The 14,839-nt window shown below is 42.2% G+C and overlaps 2 long non-coding RNA genes across 10 annotated transcripts in view; one reads left to right on the top strand and one right to left on the bottom strand.

Moving 5' to 3' along the window:
• Positions 1-14,839, bottom strand: part of LOC138750902 (uncharacterized) — a 160,339-nt gene that overhangs the window by 80,183 nt on the left and 65,317 nt on the right. The gene's annotated exons all lie outside the window — the stretch shown is intronic.
• Positions 488-10,155, top strand: LOC138750901 (uncharacterized). Of its 5 annotated transcripts, none has more exons than XR_011349581.1 (4): positions 488-1,369; positions 2,838-3,058; positions 4,567-4,756; positions 9,798-10,155. It is a non-coding gene; the product is annotated as an uncharacterized lncRNA (long non-coding RNA). The 5 variants fall into 5 exon arrangements; XR_011349583.1 differs by having other exon boundaries at positions 4,667-4,756; positions 9,798-10,154; XR_011349582.1 differs by having other exon boundaries at positions 4,650-4,752; positions 9,798-10,154.

Below are 14,839 nucleotides of genomic sequence, written 5' to 3'. Positions count from 1 at the left end.
ACTCTTCACTGTTTCTCCGCCTCTCTCATCCTCCGTCCTCTTCTCCATCAGCTCTGGGCCCCTCCCTTGTTTCTTTCCTCTTTGATAGTTGGAAAGTTTACTCTTCTATTTGGGTCTCGTAAACCCGAAACTTTGATCGCTTCTGCGCATGGATGTTGGCTGGATTAGAGATATTCTTCAGCAACCCTTTCTTGGATCAAGTGAAAGACTTCTTCTAGATTGAAACAGAAGGCACTTTCAGGTGACCAATTGCCCAGCATGTCAAGCCGCATGTTTAGGCAATATGCGGCTGTTTGGAGGCCATCTGAATGTGCAGGAGAGGGAGCGACGACTCCCTCCTCCGAGAGGGATAATCAGCCCAGCTCAGTGGCTCCCCCAGCCGCCTGAATTTAGCCGTAAAAGGGTCAGGCTACTGATCACAGCTGACACTGGGCAGGAGCCCCATTGTGCTCAGAGCCGCATCATGTGCATCATGCGTCATTCAGGTGGCCAGCGTTGCGCTTTAAACGCTGCCACCTGAACGGCAATTTAAAGGGCTGCTTCTACTTCTTCAGGCACGGTCATAGCGTAGAATATACCTGACAAAGCCTAACGAAAATACAAACCTGACTGAGTTGTGGACAATTTAGGTGATTGAAAGCGGATGTCTGTAACTCAGTGAAATGATGTGGCTGTTGAGTAGGGATGGCTCATAATAAGGGGCTGAATGAGGAAGGATCTCTGAGCGACAAAGGAAATATTGGTACGACAACTGGCTAAATGCATAACATTTCCGAGTTTCAATGTGAATAGTCTGAATGGAAAGATTAAGAGAAAAAGTGTCCTGTCGTACATAAAGAAATTGGGAGTGGACCTAGCTTTCCTCCAAGAAACTCATTTCACAGTAGTCGAACACCAAAAATTCAAAAGAAGATGGGTGGACCAGGTACTGGCTTTCTCATTCGGTTTGAAAGCAAGGAGGTGGCAATTTTGGTCAGGGAGTGTTCCAATGAATGGATAAAAAAGGTAGATTTGTAGTGGTGCACTGTCAATTTTTTTCCAAGTACTGGACCCTGGACAATCTATACGACCCAAATATAGATGATGAAAAACTTAGGCAGGACATTTTCCTGATTGGCAGAAGCAAAAGAGAATTTTCTAATTTGTGGAGTTTTTTTGCTTTTGTTTGGATCCTGTTTTGGACAAGTCAATGAAAATAATAGTGAAAACACAGATGGCCACTGGCACTATTTGCAGTATGAAGAATATGAACTCGATAGATGTGTGGAGACAAGCATCTGATTATTGTTTCTACTCGACTCAGCATTACTCCTACTCTAGAATAGATGTTTTCCTGGCTTTAACACATATAGAGCTTATTGAGTGCATGGTGAGTCTACTTTCAGATCATTCACCTTTAGTAGTCAGGATAAAGATGCCGGACAAACAGGAAACGGTATACAGATGGCATCATAATGCATTGCTGTTAAAGAAACTGGAGATTTGTAAGAGCACAGATAGATCTGTTTTGTGAGTCTAACTGCACTTCCACTCCAGATAAAGTTTATCTGGCGGATTGGCGAAGCATTTGCCAGAACTAACCAAGAAAGATCAAATGGGCTTTGTGCAAAAAAGCATGCAACTGACAACTTGGGCAGACTGCTAAGTAGAATACATTTGATGCAAGCCAGAAATAGTTCGGGGTGGGTGGTGGCTCGCCATTCCACTCGATACAGGACAGGTATTTGACAGGTTAAAGTGGAACTTTTTATTCATAGTCCTGGAGAAAATAGTGATAGGATTAGTTGGATAAAAGTGCTGTATTATGCACCCAAAGCAAAAGTTGTGATTAATGGGCAAATTTCTTCAGCCTTCCCGCTTACAAGGTCAAGCAGACAGGAATGCTCACTCTTTCCAGCTCTGTTGATACTGGCATGGAATCTTTGGCTGATGCCATTCATTAGGATGCACACATTAAGCAGTTCCAAGTGGCACAAGAAGAACATAAAATCAGTTTATTTGCTGATGATGTTCTGATATATTTGACAGACCCAATAAATCCATTGTCGAAGCTGCCCTCTACTCTGGAAGACCATGGGGAGACTTTAGGTAAATATTTACCTAAAGTGGCCACAAAATGGGATCCTGTACCTGGGAATTAAAATAGATAATAATCTAAATAATTTGCATAAATTAAATTCCCCTTGCTGGGAAAAATTCGAGGAGGACCTAAACAGATGTGCAGGGTTAACTGCATGAAAAAAGAATGCGTTGCCAAGACTCCAATATCTCATTGAGACCTTGCCTGTGACATTGCCCAGGGGCAATTTTTCCACAAAAATACTTATGGAACAGGAAGGTAGCCAGGATCTCTATCGAGAAATTAACCTGTGACTCTAGTCTTGGTGGATTACAGATGCCGGTCTTTAACAAATACTATTGGTCAGCCCAATAACATTCATGTCCTCACTCTTTGCAGGTGGGGGAAGAGGTACAATCCTTGGTATAAATTGGTCTGTGCTTGGTAGGCTTGAGAGTAGCAGAGGACTTTATATCCAAGGGGGATGCCAAATTGCTATCTTGGAAAACAGACAGTGCCATACTATAGCAGATTATTCACATTTTGGGTGAGCTAAATCAGTATTTAGGAATAAAACTAGGGTTGTCTCCAGAAATTCCCCTAACTCCAAACCGGCTAACATCTTTGACAATGGGTAATAGGATCCTACACACCTGGTGCTGGAATGGCATCAAGGAAAATCAAGGAAAATTAATGTCATTTGAGCATCTTAGGTAGAATTACAATTTGTAAAATAAGATATTCCACTGCTACCTTAAGATAGTATCGTTTTTTGCAGATCAAATTGGGTCCAACTGTGCCTACCAAAGTGCAGTGACTTAGAGACCTTGATTCGAAAGGGGATCACGTGGAAATTCATTTTGCCAATGTATTCCCTGTTCCAAGAAGAAGGACGCAAACGGTCACCATAAATCCAGACAGAGGTGTGAGTCGGATTTAGGATTAATAATTGATGAGCGATGCTGCTCAGCTCAGCATGACAGCAGTGATCAATGCCAGGTACAGATACAGGCTAGTGCAATATAATTTTTTTGTATCAACTGTACCTGACTCGCAAAAAATATGCGGGTCAATAACTGATCTGTCGGATCATTGTTTTAGCTGCCGCATTGAGATAGGTACCTTAGTGCATGCGACGTGGATATGTACCATAGTGAGGTCTTTCTGGACTGAACTCGAGAATTTGGTGAATTCCTAGGGAAAACTATTGGTAAAGAATTCCCACAGGACCCTGACCTGTTTTTGCTGGGTAATAATTATGGACCTAAAACTTAAAATGATGCTTCCAAATTCAATTCCTAATGATCGCGTTGGCGGCAGCCAGGAAATCTGACATTTGCCTGAGTACTGCGAAATGGAGCAGGAAGCTGCAAGCCTGAGTTAACCTGGAAAAAGTTACCGATAACTTGAGGGGAACGTATGGCAACTTCCATAAAAGAATGGCAGCCGTATCTGAGACATATAGGAGGACGGCTGTGTAAAAAAGACATCTTTGCCACGCGGTCTGGCTCAATCCGATTCCTTCACAATGGCTGGAGAGGGGGTTGAGGGCACGGTGTCCGCCTCAGTCCAGCCAGGAAAAGTCAGGAAAACAAAGTGAACACCCCCCAATCTCTAGCTGCTGGTCCAGGCCATACCCATAACTCCTTGATATGATTTACCCCTGTGTTTTGTACTTTTTAATGTCTTAATTGTTTTTTTTTTAGGTTTCTTATTTTCGTCTTTGTGTTAAGTATTTGAGGTCGAGGGAATAGGGTGGGGAAGGGAAAAAGGGAAAGGAGTGTTAGTCTTGGACATGACAAAGAATATGCATAGATGAGATTAGGATAAGCTGAAATTGACACAGATTTGTTAAAAAGTGTTGGTGACAGATGAGTTCAATTTTTAAAACTATAAATAAAATATTCAAAAAATATCTGGGCGATGCTCTTTATTGTCCCCGACTGGGACCTGCACAGCATATTTGAATATTTTCAAGTTCTCTGTTATATTCAATTTTGTTTCATATTTCCAACATCCAGAGTGAGTTTGTATATTTCCATCTGTGGTTCCATTCAAGGATTGGTGCAGCTTTTCATTTTCTGAATGTTTGGGATCGGCTATTCCTGTTTTAAGTAAATTCCTGTCCAGAGAAGTGGTGCCCCGTTGTTGCATGGATTTCCATCCTGGGAATCCGGTGTCTGTGATCGAACATAATTGGAGAAAAGCGATACCTTTTATGATTGGGAATATGTCCATGCGCTGCGGGACATCGATCCTGAAGGTGAATCTACTGTTGCAGGGAACTCATGAATAAGGTGGAGGAAAGGGACCTGCACGTGTTGTCGTGTTGATTGTGGATAACAGATAATTAAGTGGAATTAGAGTTCAGTTCCCAGCCCTTAATTATTTTAAGTGAAAATCAACGTTGCCTCTCATACACCCCATAGATCTTTCAATGCAGTTCACCGTGAACTTCGATGTTCATTAAATCGCTTTCGTTTTTCTGCCAATGTTTATTGTTTCAGGTGGTCTGGCATCTGTTGGTCATTGTGTACGGTCCTTGTATTGCTCGTGTACCTCATTACTGATATCCCTGTCCGATTCTCAGCTTCCCCTCTCCCACAGGCTGCACAGTTGAGCAGCTGCAGCAGGAACGGCTGGCTCCAAGCACAGGAAATCCTGACCTCGGGTGCTGTCTGCCTGAAGTTTGTGTGCGTGGGTATCCTTTGATTGCTTAAACATATCATGTTTCCTAATCGCAACGAACACAGACACAACTTTTCTTGAGTCTGTTGCAAGAATTACTCTATCATATCACTACATCATCTGCTGAACCTTATCTCGACTCCTTCTGACCATGCTACATTTGGGTTTTTTTCGGTGTCCATTGAATTGTGCGCATTGTTCCAGACACGACTCCACCAATCCCCTGTATATTACAGTAAAGCCTCTCTTTTCTGGAAAATAATGCTGTCCTTTTGGAATAAAGTTCCATGTGCTGTGATCATTCCTTACCACGTTCTGGATATGTGGTAAGGACATTCTGGAGACCCAGATCACTTCACCCTGTAATATTTCCCCTACCTATTCAATCTCAACTAGTCCTATCTCGCGTTCATCGCTCGACCCAACCTACCCACCTCACTTCCCCATTGATAAATTACACCTCTTTCCAATGAAGTCTAAATTTATCCATTCAGTTTTAACTGTTTTTTTTTCATCCTGGGATCCCCTAAAATCTCCTCATTATACAGCACCAACCATAATCGTTGTCAGGGCATTCCAAGAACCTACAACTCTCACTGTAAAAATTCAACCCATGGCGTCACCTCTAATTTTTGCCTCTTCATAGAACATAGAACAATGCAGCACAGTGCACACCCTTCGGCCCTCGATGTTGTGTCGACCATATATTCCTTCGAAAAAGAAATGCTAAACCTTCCCTACCCCATAACCCTCTATTTGCCTTTCATCCACGTGTCTCTCTGAGTTTTTAATGCTCCCAATGTTTCAGCCTACAGCACCACCCTCAGTAAGGTATTCCATGTATCCACAATTCTCTGTATAAATAGAATCTTACCCCGGATGACACCCCCAAAACTGCCCTCCCTTAACTTTGTACTTATGTTATCTTGTGTTTGTTGGTCCTTCCCATGGAAACTGATGCTTCTCAAGCACCTTATCTTGTAGACCTCTGTCAAGTCTCCTCTCAACCTTCTATGCTCCAAAGTGAAAAATACCAGCTCTGCTAACCTTGCCTCACAGGATATATTTCCCAATCAAGGCAACATCCTGGAAATTCTCCTATGCACCCTCTCCATAGCTTCCAAGTCCTTCCTATAATGAAGTGACCAGAATTACACACCATGCTCGAAGTGTGCTCTCTACTCTTGGATTCAATCCCCCTATTAGTGAATACGACTATCCCATAGGCCTAAAATATCCCATCAACCTGTACGGTGACCTTGAGGTATGCAAGGATTTGGAACCCAAGGTCTTCTTTTCATCCACACTCTTAAGCAACTGACCATTAACCCTGTACTCGGTATTCTGAATAGTACTTTGAAAATGCAGCAACTCAGAAATCTCCAGATTGAAACCCATCTTCAACTTTTCTGTCTATATCCTCTTGTGACCTCTGACAATCCTCAGCTTCCTTCACAACTTCACCAACATTCATGTCAAATGAAACCCTACTGAACATCCTTCTTCCTGTTCCTCCAGGTCATTTGTCACAGTCACAAGGACCAGAGGCCCCAGAACAGATTCCTGCAGCACTCGACTAGTTACCATCCTGCAAGCAGAATACTTTCCTTCCACTATTATCCTCTGCTATCTTAATACAAATCAATTATTTGTCCACACAGCCACGGTTCCACTAATCCTGTGCCTCCTGAATTTCTGGATAAGTCTCTCATGGTGGATTTGCCAAATGTTTTGTTAAAGTCCATGTAAGCACACCCACTGCACTCCACTCACCAATTTCATGTTACCTCCTCAAAAAGCTCAATTAGACCTGTGAGGCATGACCTTCCCTTTACAAAGGCATTCCGAATATCCCTGAGCAGATTCTAGTTCTCCAAATGATCTAAGATCCTATCCTTAAGAATATTCTCCATTATTTTGCTCATGATTGACGTAAGATTCAATGATCTATAATTCCCAGGTTTCTTCCTATTACTTTATACAAGGGGACAACATTTGACATTCTCCAATCCTCTGGAACCTCTCCCATAGCAAAAGAGGATTAAAAAATCATAGCTAATGTCCCAGCTATCTCGACCCTGGGTATATATCGGCCAGTCCTGAGGACTATCAATCTTGGTGTTTTTAAGATATTCCAGCACATCTGCTTCCTTAATCTTCACAATCTCTAGCATGCAGGGTTGTTCAATTTCAAACTCACTGTGATCACTGTCCTTTTCTCTTGTGAAAACTGACATATAGTATTCGTTTAGGACCTCCCAACCTCCTCTGACTCCAGGCATATCGTGCCTCCCTTATCCTTTATCAGCCTCACCTTGATTCTCGTAATCCTTCTGTTCTTTATGTACACATAGACTTACTTGGGGTTCTCCTTAACTCCACATGCCAAGGCCTTCTTATGCCTCTTTCAAGTTCTCATGCCCTTTCTGAAGCTCCTTCCTGCCTACCATACACTTCTCATGAGCACCTTCTGTTTCCTATTTCCTATATTTAAAGTATTCTTCCTTCTGCCTCTTGACTTAACTGCCTCACCTACTTCATCAGCAATGGTTCCCTTTTCCTACAATCTTTTCCTTATCCCTGTGGGGAAAACCTATCTTGAACCCTGCACACATGGTCCCTAAAAGTTCTCCACGTTACCTCTGCACTTTCGCCCTTAAACATCTGTTTCTAATTTACTCTCGCTGGTTCCTGGCTTATCCCTTCCAAATTTACTGTTCTCCTGTTAAGCACTTTCCCATTTTGACTGTTTATGTCATTTTCAGTGGCTAAGGTGGAACTATGGAAATTGTGGTCACTGTTACCAGAATTCTCCGCCACCAAGAGGTCCACCATCTGATCAGGTTACTCTCCAGAATCAGATCCAGTGTGGTGTATCCTCTAGCCACCCAGTCAACATTCTCTGCCAATCATTATTAGAGATGTTGAATAATCCATAACTGTAACTCTGTATTTCCCACACCATTCCAAAATCTGCCTGCTTATCTACTCCTTGGTGTCCTGAATGCTATATAGGGGCCTATAGACTACACTCAGCCTAGTGGTAGCTCTCTTCCTATTTCTGACTTCCATCCACACCGACTCAATGGACACTCCCTATGCAACATCCTTCATTACTATAGCAGTTATACTATCCGTGACCACTCCTCTATTTTCTACATCCCATCCTATTATTTTTTAAAGTATCTAAACCCAGGTACCTGTATCAGGCAATCTTGCCCTTCCTGTAGCCAAGTTTCTGTAATGGCTGCAATATCGTAGTTCCATGTATGCTCGAGGTTCATCCCCTTCATTCCTAATACTCAAAGTGTTGAAAAAGGCACATTGCAACCCCTCTAACTAGACCCTCTCTATGCTTTGCACACTGCCTGTTCTTCCTCGCCAACTCAGAGCACATAGCATCATGCTTTTGTCCTACCCTAACCCTTTCTTCCTTAATCTCTGCACTCACTTTCTGCTTCCCATGGTCCAAACCCCTGCCAAATTAGTTTCAACCCTCCCCCACTGCTGAACAATACCTGCCTGCCAGGATATTACCACCACCCCTGCCCCCACCACCTTCCTCTTTTTGTACAGGTCATACCTTCACCAGAAGATATCACAAACATCTAGAAATCTAAACCCCTGCCCTCTGCACCAATTTTGTACATTGCTTTGTTCACATTGAAATTAAATGTTGATGCACCTGCAAACCATCTAGTAGATGCTACCATCATATCCATCACATGATCTACTTAAATACATAATATTTGTACTCACCCTCTTATCCTTTGTTGGCTGTTGATTGTTCCACTAACATGATTTTAAATGCAATTTAGTATATCCATATACATCACTGGTATATTAGTCAATGTACAGTTAAAATAGTGAATTTGATGGAAAAACCATTGAAACATAGAATGCTACATCACAGAAGATAGGTCATTCGACCCTTTTAGGCCCCACCAACCATTTTTCTGCAACTTCCATTGTCATATACCCATTTGATATCCCTCCAGACCAATCCCATCCATGTTTTTTATTCCAATTTCACATTTGTTCTTAAAATTTATGATCGAGCCCACATTCACCAGATCAATGGCAGCTCATAGCACACTCAGTATGAATAACTTTCCCCTAATGTTCCACCTAGCCTTTCCCTTCTCAGCCTAAAACAATGTCATCTCATATTTATCTCCTCCTATCGAAGTGGAAAAAGCCGACTGACATCCAATCTGTCTATATTTCCCTTAATCTTGTAAACCTCTAGCAAATCTCCACACATTCTTCATCGCTCCAAGGGAAAAAATTCCTGACATCTTCAATGTTTCCCTGTAACTCAACTCCTGAAGACCTGCCAACATCCTAGTAAAGCTTCTCTGCACTATTTCAAACTTAACAATATTCTTCCTGTAATTAGGTACCCAGAACTCCATACAACAGTCCAAATTTGGGCTCACCGTCTTAACAAACGTCAATATAACATCCAAACTCCTATACTGAATATTATGATTAATAAAGTCCAAGATGCCAAAAGGCTTCTTTGCAACACTGTGCACATGTGACACCACCTTCGAGTAACAATGTATCAATGTTCGCATATCTCTTTGCTGCTCCACGATCCTCAGTGCCCTCCCCTTTACTGTGTATTTCCTATCTTTTTTTGCCCTTCCAAAATGTCTGCATTAAACTGCATCTGCCATTTATGTCTATTCTCCCATTTAGTCTGAATCTTCATTGGTGTCCACAATGGCTCCGATTTTTCTGTAATCAGCAAAATAGCTTATTCAATTTATCAAAAAATAAGATCCAGATCACGGACATTGACAAAAAAAAGACATTTAATCTCATGGAGAACTCACATATTTCACGTATTTTGCACCAGATTTTGGCGCAATCACTTGTTAAATGGAGCTGTGCTGAAAACATATATTGATTTCTTCGATTCTTTCCAGTAATTAAAGATAATTAGTTTAATTTTCAAAAATTATTTATTCCACGGCCAGAAAAACATACGTGGACGGGTGTATTGCGATCCCATTATCATCTATTTTTTTCTCTTTCCTTGAAGTTAACTTGGTGGCGATTGTGACCTTGGCACGAAGAAAGTGCAGCCTCTCCAATTGTATCATTCGTTACCTTGTGGGGATTGCAGCGGCTGACCTCTTGCTGAACATCCATGATGTCATCTTAAGGAACATTGTTGGAATATATTTCCCATTTTCATTCCTGACCATTACCCCCGTGTGTTCTCTTAACTGGGTCCTGATATGGGCAACAACAATGATGTCGTTCTGGTTCACACTGGGTTTTACATTCGATCGGTTTGTTGCCATTTGTTGCCAATATGTTAAAATAAAATATTGCACCGAGAGAACGGCGACACTTTTTCTCGGCACGGTGACTGTGCTGAGCTGTGTTACAAACTGTCCCTGGTACTTTACAATGGACCCAGGTTTTATCACTAACGGTAAACCGCGGGTTTGTGTCTGGAATAAGGCATTTTTGACTTCACCCACATGGGCTTCGTTTGATTTGTTCATATTTTCTTTAACTCTTTTCCTCCCATTTGTATTGATTTTATTCTTCAATGCACTGACCGGCAGATATATTTTTCTCTCTGGTCGGGCCCGCAAGAAGCTCAGGGGCCGCAGAAATGGAGAGAATGACCCGGAGATCGGGAAACGGAGGAAATCCATTGTTTTACTTTTCAGCATATCTGGCAGTTTCATATTGTTGTGGAGTATTTTAGTTGTATACGTTGTGACTGAGCGTGTTTTAGGCGCTGAGTACTTCGTCGGCAGTGATTTTCCAGCAATCGCATTCATGGTCCCGCTTCTAAGTACCTGCACAAACATGGGGATTTATGTACTGACCCTGAGAACATTTCGAAAGGAGCTGATGGAGGTGGTGAAATGCCCGGTGACGCTCATCGCCAAATGTATGAAACCTTAGATCCGAGTGTACCAACAGGTATATGAAGAAATGTTAACCATTAGCAGACAGACACCTAACGAGTGTTGGTTACACATCCTAACCGCGAAACCTATCCGCTAATTCAAACAGATGTAATTTAAAAGCCAACAGGTATTAAAGAAATGTTGGAAAATCTGATATTCAGATTTATTCTCAGAGTACACACATCACATGGAACCCTCAGATTCTTTTACCTGTGGGCGAGTCAGAATTACCACCTAATGTTAGCGAAAACACTGCACTCAACATGTACAGGTAAAGAAATGTAAACAGATAACGAATGGAACCTATCTGTCCAATACAAAGAGAATAAAAAAAGCAATCAATTGCACAAGTGAGGGGTCTAAATGAAGTCCTGATTGAGTTTGTTGTTGAGGAGTCTGATGGTGGAGGCGGAGCAGCTGTTCCTGAACCTGGTGGGGCGAGTCTTGTGGCATATACACATCGTTCCTGAGGGCAGCAGCGAGAACAAAGCATGTGCTGGGTGGTATGGATCCTTAATGATTTCTGCCGCCTTCCAGTGTAGTTGATCCAGCAAGAGCTTGGCATCATCCGTGTGTGAGGCAATGAGGAAAGGCGGCGGTTATAAAACTGAAAATAAATGTATAAATCCGTTTCCGTGCCACTTTGTTTGCTTCCTGCTCCTTGCCCAGTGATAGACGGACGATCAAGGTGGCGAAGTGAGCAATCAATCGGAGACGCCCATGGAGACGCCCATGGATGAGAGTGGTGTTTCATCATACCTGGGCCCACTGATCGGTAGTGAACTCCGCCTCTATGGGCGGAGCTGGAAAAAAGTCTTGAGATCAACGTTTCACTTCTGCTCTTGCAATGCATGCAGGTCAGTGGGAATATGGAAATGATGTTTCCGCACAGAGTAGAAGGGCCGACTGACCAACAACAATCCACTGGACACGACAGAATAGATAGACATTTCGGCTAATATATTGGCCTAATTATTATCTTGCTTTGTTTCACTGATCTGCACCATGACCATAACCTTCCAGACCACACCGGTACCGTTTTATTTAATGGAAAATGACAAATACAGCCGGCTTTTTTACCATTAAAGAAGCAGCATGTTCCACTCCCTCACCGCTATCCAATTCTTTTCCACATCTGGACAATTTATATTGACCCGCAGTATTTCTGACCCTTTCGTGTTCATGATGATCTCTTCTTTCTGGCACCGTTGTCAAGTGTAGTTGATGCCACACAGATAAAAGTGAAGAATCTGTATTTGGAGAAGATGGACATAGCGAAGGGCGGCACTGACCCTCGTAGAAAGGAAATTAGAATTCAAATGTCAAGATCTAAGAGTCCAGATTCAATTTATTGTCATGTATTTGAAAACTGGACCAGATTACGAGAAATTGTTGCAGACAGTTTTGCCATCGGTAGAAATTTCCTGAAAGAGATGCAACATTTCTAAAGAGAGTCCTCCCAGAGTCACCGAGTGTCCGTGGATTCTCCTCCATCGCTTCTGCAGCAATGCATAGTCCAGCCCAACCATTGGCTCCTTGAGCTCAAGTCCAGATTCAAATCTCTGATACCATCAGGAACCCTTCAAAGCCCTCTTCACCCTCTTGTACACGGTTCTGTCACATGGTACCCCTTCAGCTACTTTTGAGCCAGTCCCCAGCAGTCCACAGTTTTGTATCAAAATCTATTAACACCCGTCTCCAGCATCCACAGCCTCCGTCGTTATTTGCCTCAAGTCACGTATAGCCCGCCACCTGTGTGGCTTCTTCAGCCAAATAACCCCTCACAGGTTCGCTGCCGTTGTTACCGTCCCATCTCCTCTGCTTTCCTTTCTCCCATAGGGGTGGTCTCCTAGCCGTTTGGAGAACTGCGTCCATTCTCCGCTTCCCTCAGTCTGCAACCCCTCATGGATTCTGTCCAGCAGAAGCCCCAAAATTTTGTATGTCCCCTGAGGTCACGGGATTTTAATCAAACTACTGTCAGGTCCTTTAATTGGCCATTGAAAGCATAAATGAAGCGGACCCCGTGGGAGCGCTGTGTCTCCGCTCCCTGCTCTCACATTTTCTGCCCCGTACAGCAGTCCCAGGAGCGCTGCCATTTTCTCCACTTCAATATAGGATCCAATAATATAAGGATCACCTTATTGACTCCTATGGAAACGGAAACAATTAGTTTGATTGAATGTTACCTCTCAGCAGAACCTGTCTATTTCCCATTCAAGGCTCTGTACTATTGACCAGAACTGTTTCAGTTTATCGAGTAAAATAGATCTGCACTGCCGAATCAGATCATTTCAATTTTTGCTGTGAGAGAAGATCATTAACATACATGATCGCAAGGATCATAAATTACAGCATAGACACTTCAAAGTTAAAAAAAAAAACACCCAGAAAACACAAAGGAACTGCCGATTCTGGAACCTCCTCATATGCAGCTTCAGGATTCCCCAATAAACAGGATACAATATTCCGATAGATTAACATCACAAGTTAAAAAAGAGAAAAGCAAGTGCAGACGGGATAAATGTCTTGCAAAAGAGCAAAGATGACCGGATTTTGAAAGCTCAATGGGTTTCTGGACACTTTATCCAAATGTACGTAATGTTATAAACAAGGTCAGTGAACCTGTGGCATAAATCAGTACAAAGGGGTCTGATTTAATGGCCACTACTACGGCATTGTGGTTCCAGAGTGGAGGGCACTGGGGATTAAATATCCAAAGATATCAGGTAATAATGAGGGGCAAACAGGAAGCTATTGGGAAGTGTGCTAACGTTATTAGTTAAGGAAGACATCAGGGTAATAGTGAGACGTGATGTAAGATGTTAGGAGCAAAATGTCGAGTCCGTTTAAATTGAGATTAGGAATAGTAACTGGAAAGAAATCAAAGCAGAAGTTGACTAGAGGCCACCTATTATTACAGTGGCACGAGCAATAAACCAAGAATTATAAAAGGCATTCAAGGATGGAACTGCTCTTATCGTGTGGGTCTTTAACATGGATATAGATTGGACGAATCAGGTTGGTCCAGGCAGCCTGGAGGAGGACTTCATCGTGGTTGGCTTTCCTTATTATCATATTACTGAACCTGCAAAGGAACATGCTATCTTGGATCTGCTCCTGTACAATGATGCAGGTAAAATTATCATTCTTTAGATTGGGATCCACTTGGAAAGATTGATCTAAATATGACTGAGTTTTTCATATAATATCATATAATAACATAACCAGTTTGTTATGCCAAAGCAAGGGGAACTCGATGTTGTTGAATTCTCTGAACACAAGCTAGGTGGAGGGACAGTTGAATACCAGTGGAGGACTTTCAGAAAGATTTCTAAATTAAAGTTTAAACTTATTGTCATATACCCACAACAGTGTCATATTACACGAAATTGCTTTTGTCTGCTGTACGGCAGATGTATTCACTATCGGAAATAACTTGCCTGAATGGTCACAGTTAACATTTAACATTTCACACAAGCACCAAGCACAAGACAGTCCAACGATAATTTGATATATTGAAAGAACAGAGGGAAGGATTGTCACAGTCTGTTCCAGATTCGATACATTTGCAAAGACACTGATTTTTCAAGGGAGGGCCATGTTAACTGCTGGAGTGTAAACAGCTATTTGAAGCAGCTCTATGGCCAGTCATTCTGTAAAATGCAGAAGGAAGTGAAATTCAAGAGGATTCCTATCTAATGATGAAACGCATGCTCTCTGAATGACTGGGCCTTTTTGGTGGATTGACCCATGCCATAAGGGTCTTTATATGGGGAGCAAAGTGCTTCATTGTGATTCTGACTAACAGTTGAGGTCACCTTGTTACTTGTATAGACCACGGCCAAGGAATTGTAAAATTAAGCCACCCACTTCGAGTCTTGCCTACAAAAGGATCAGGAACCCGTGAGGATGGACATTTCTTCAAAGGCAAAACATATATAAATAATGAATCTATCACATCCACAATTCTGGTCTTCCCAACAGTTCATCATTAATTCTGGGCATCAAATCTCATAGGACTACGTTTCTACGCTGAATTTGAAAGACTGATCTTGAAGTAACTTTCTAGATTATGGTCTGGAGGTTAATGGTTTGGGTAACACAGACACAGACACACACACACACACACACACACACACACACACACACACAC

This window comes from Narcine bancroftii, unplaced genomic scaffold (assembly GCF_036971445.1).
Source record: "Narcine bancroftii isolate sNarBan1 unplaced genomic scaffold, sNarBan1.hap1 Scaffold_301, whole genome shotgun sequence".
Taxonomy (NCBI): Eukaryota; Metazoa; Chordata; class Chondrichthyes; order Torpediniformes; family Narcinidae; genus Narcine; species Narcine bancroftii.
The sequence above is the reverse complement of the archived record's forward strand: the minus strand, read 5'-3'. Positions and strand labels throughout refer to the sequence as shown.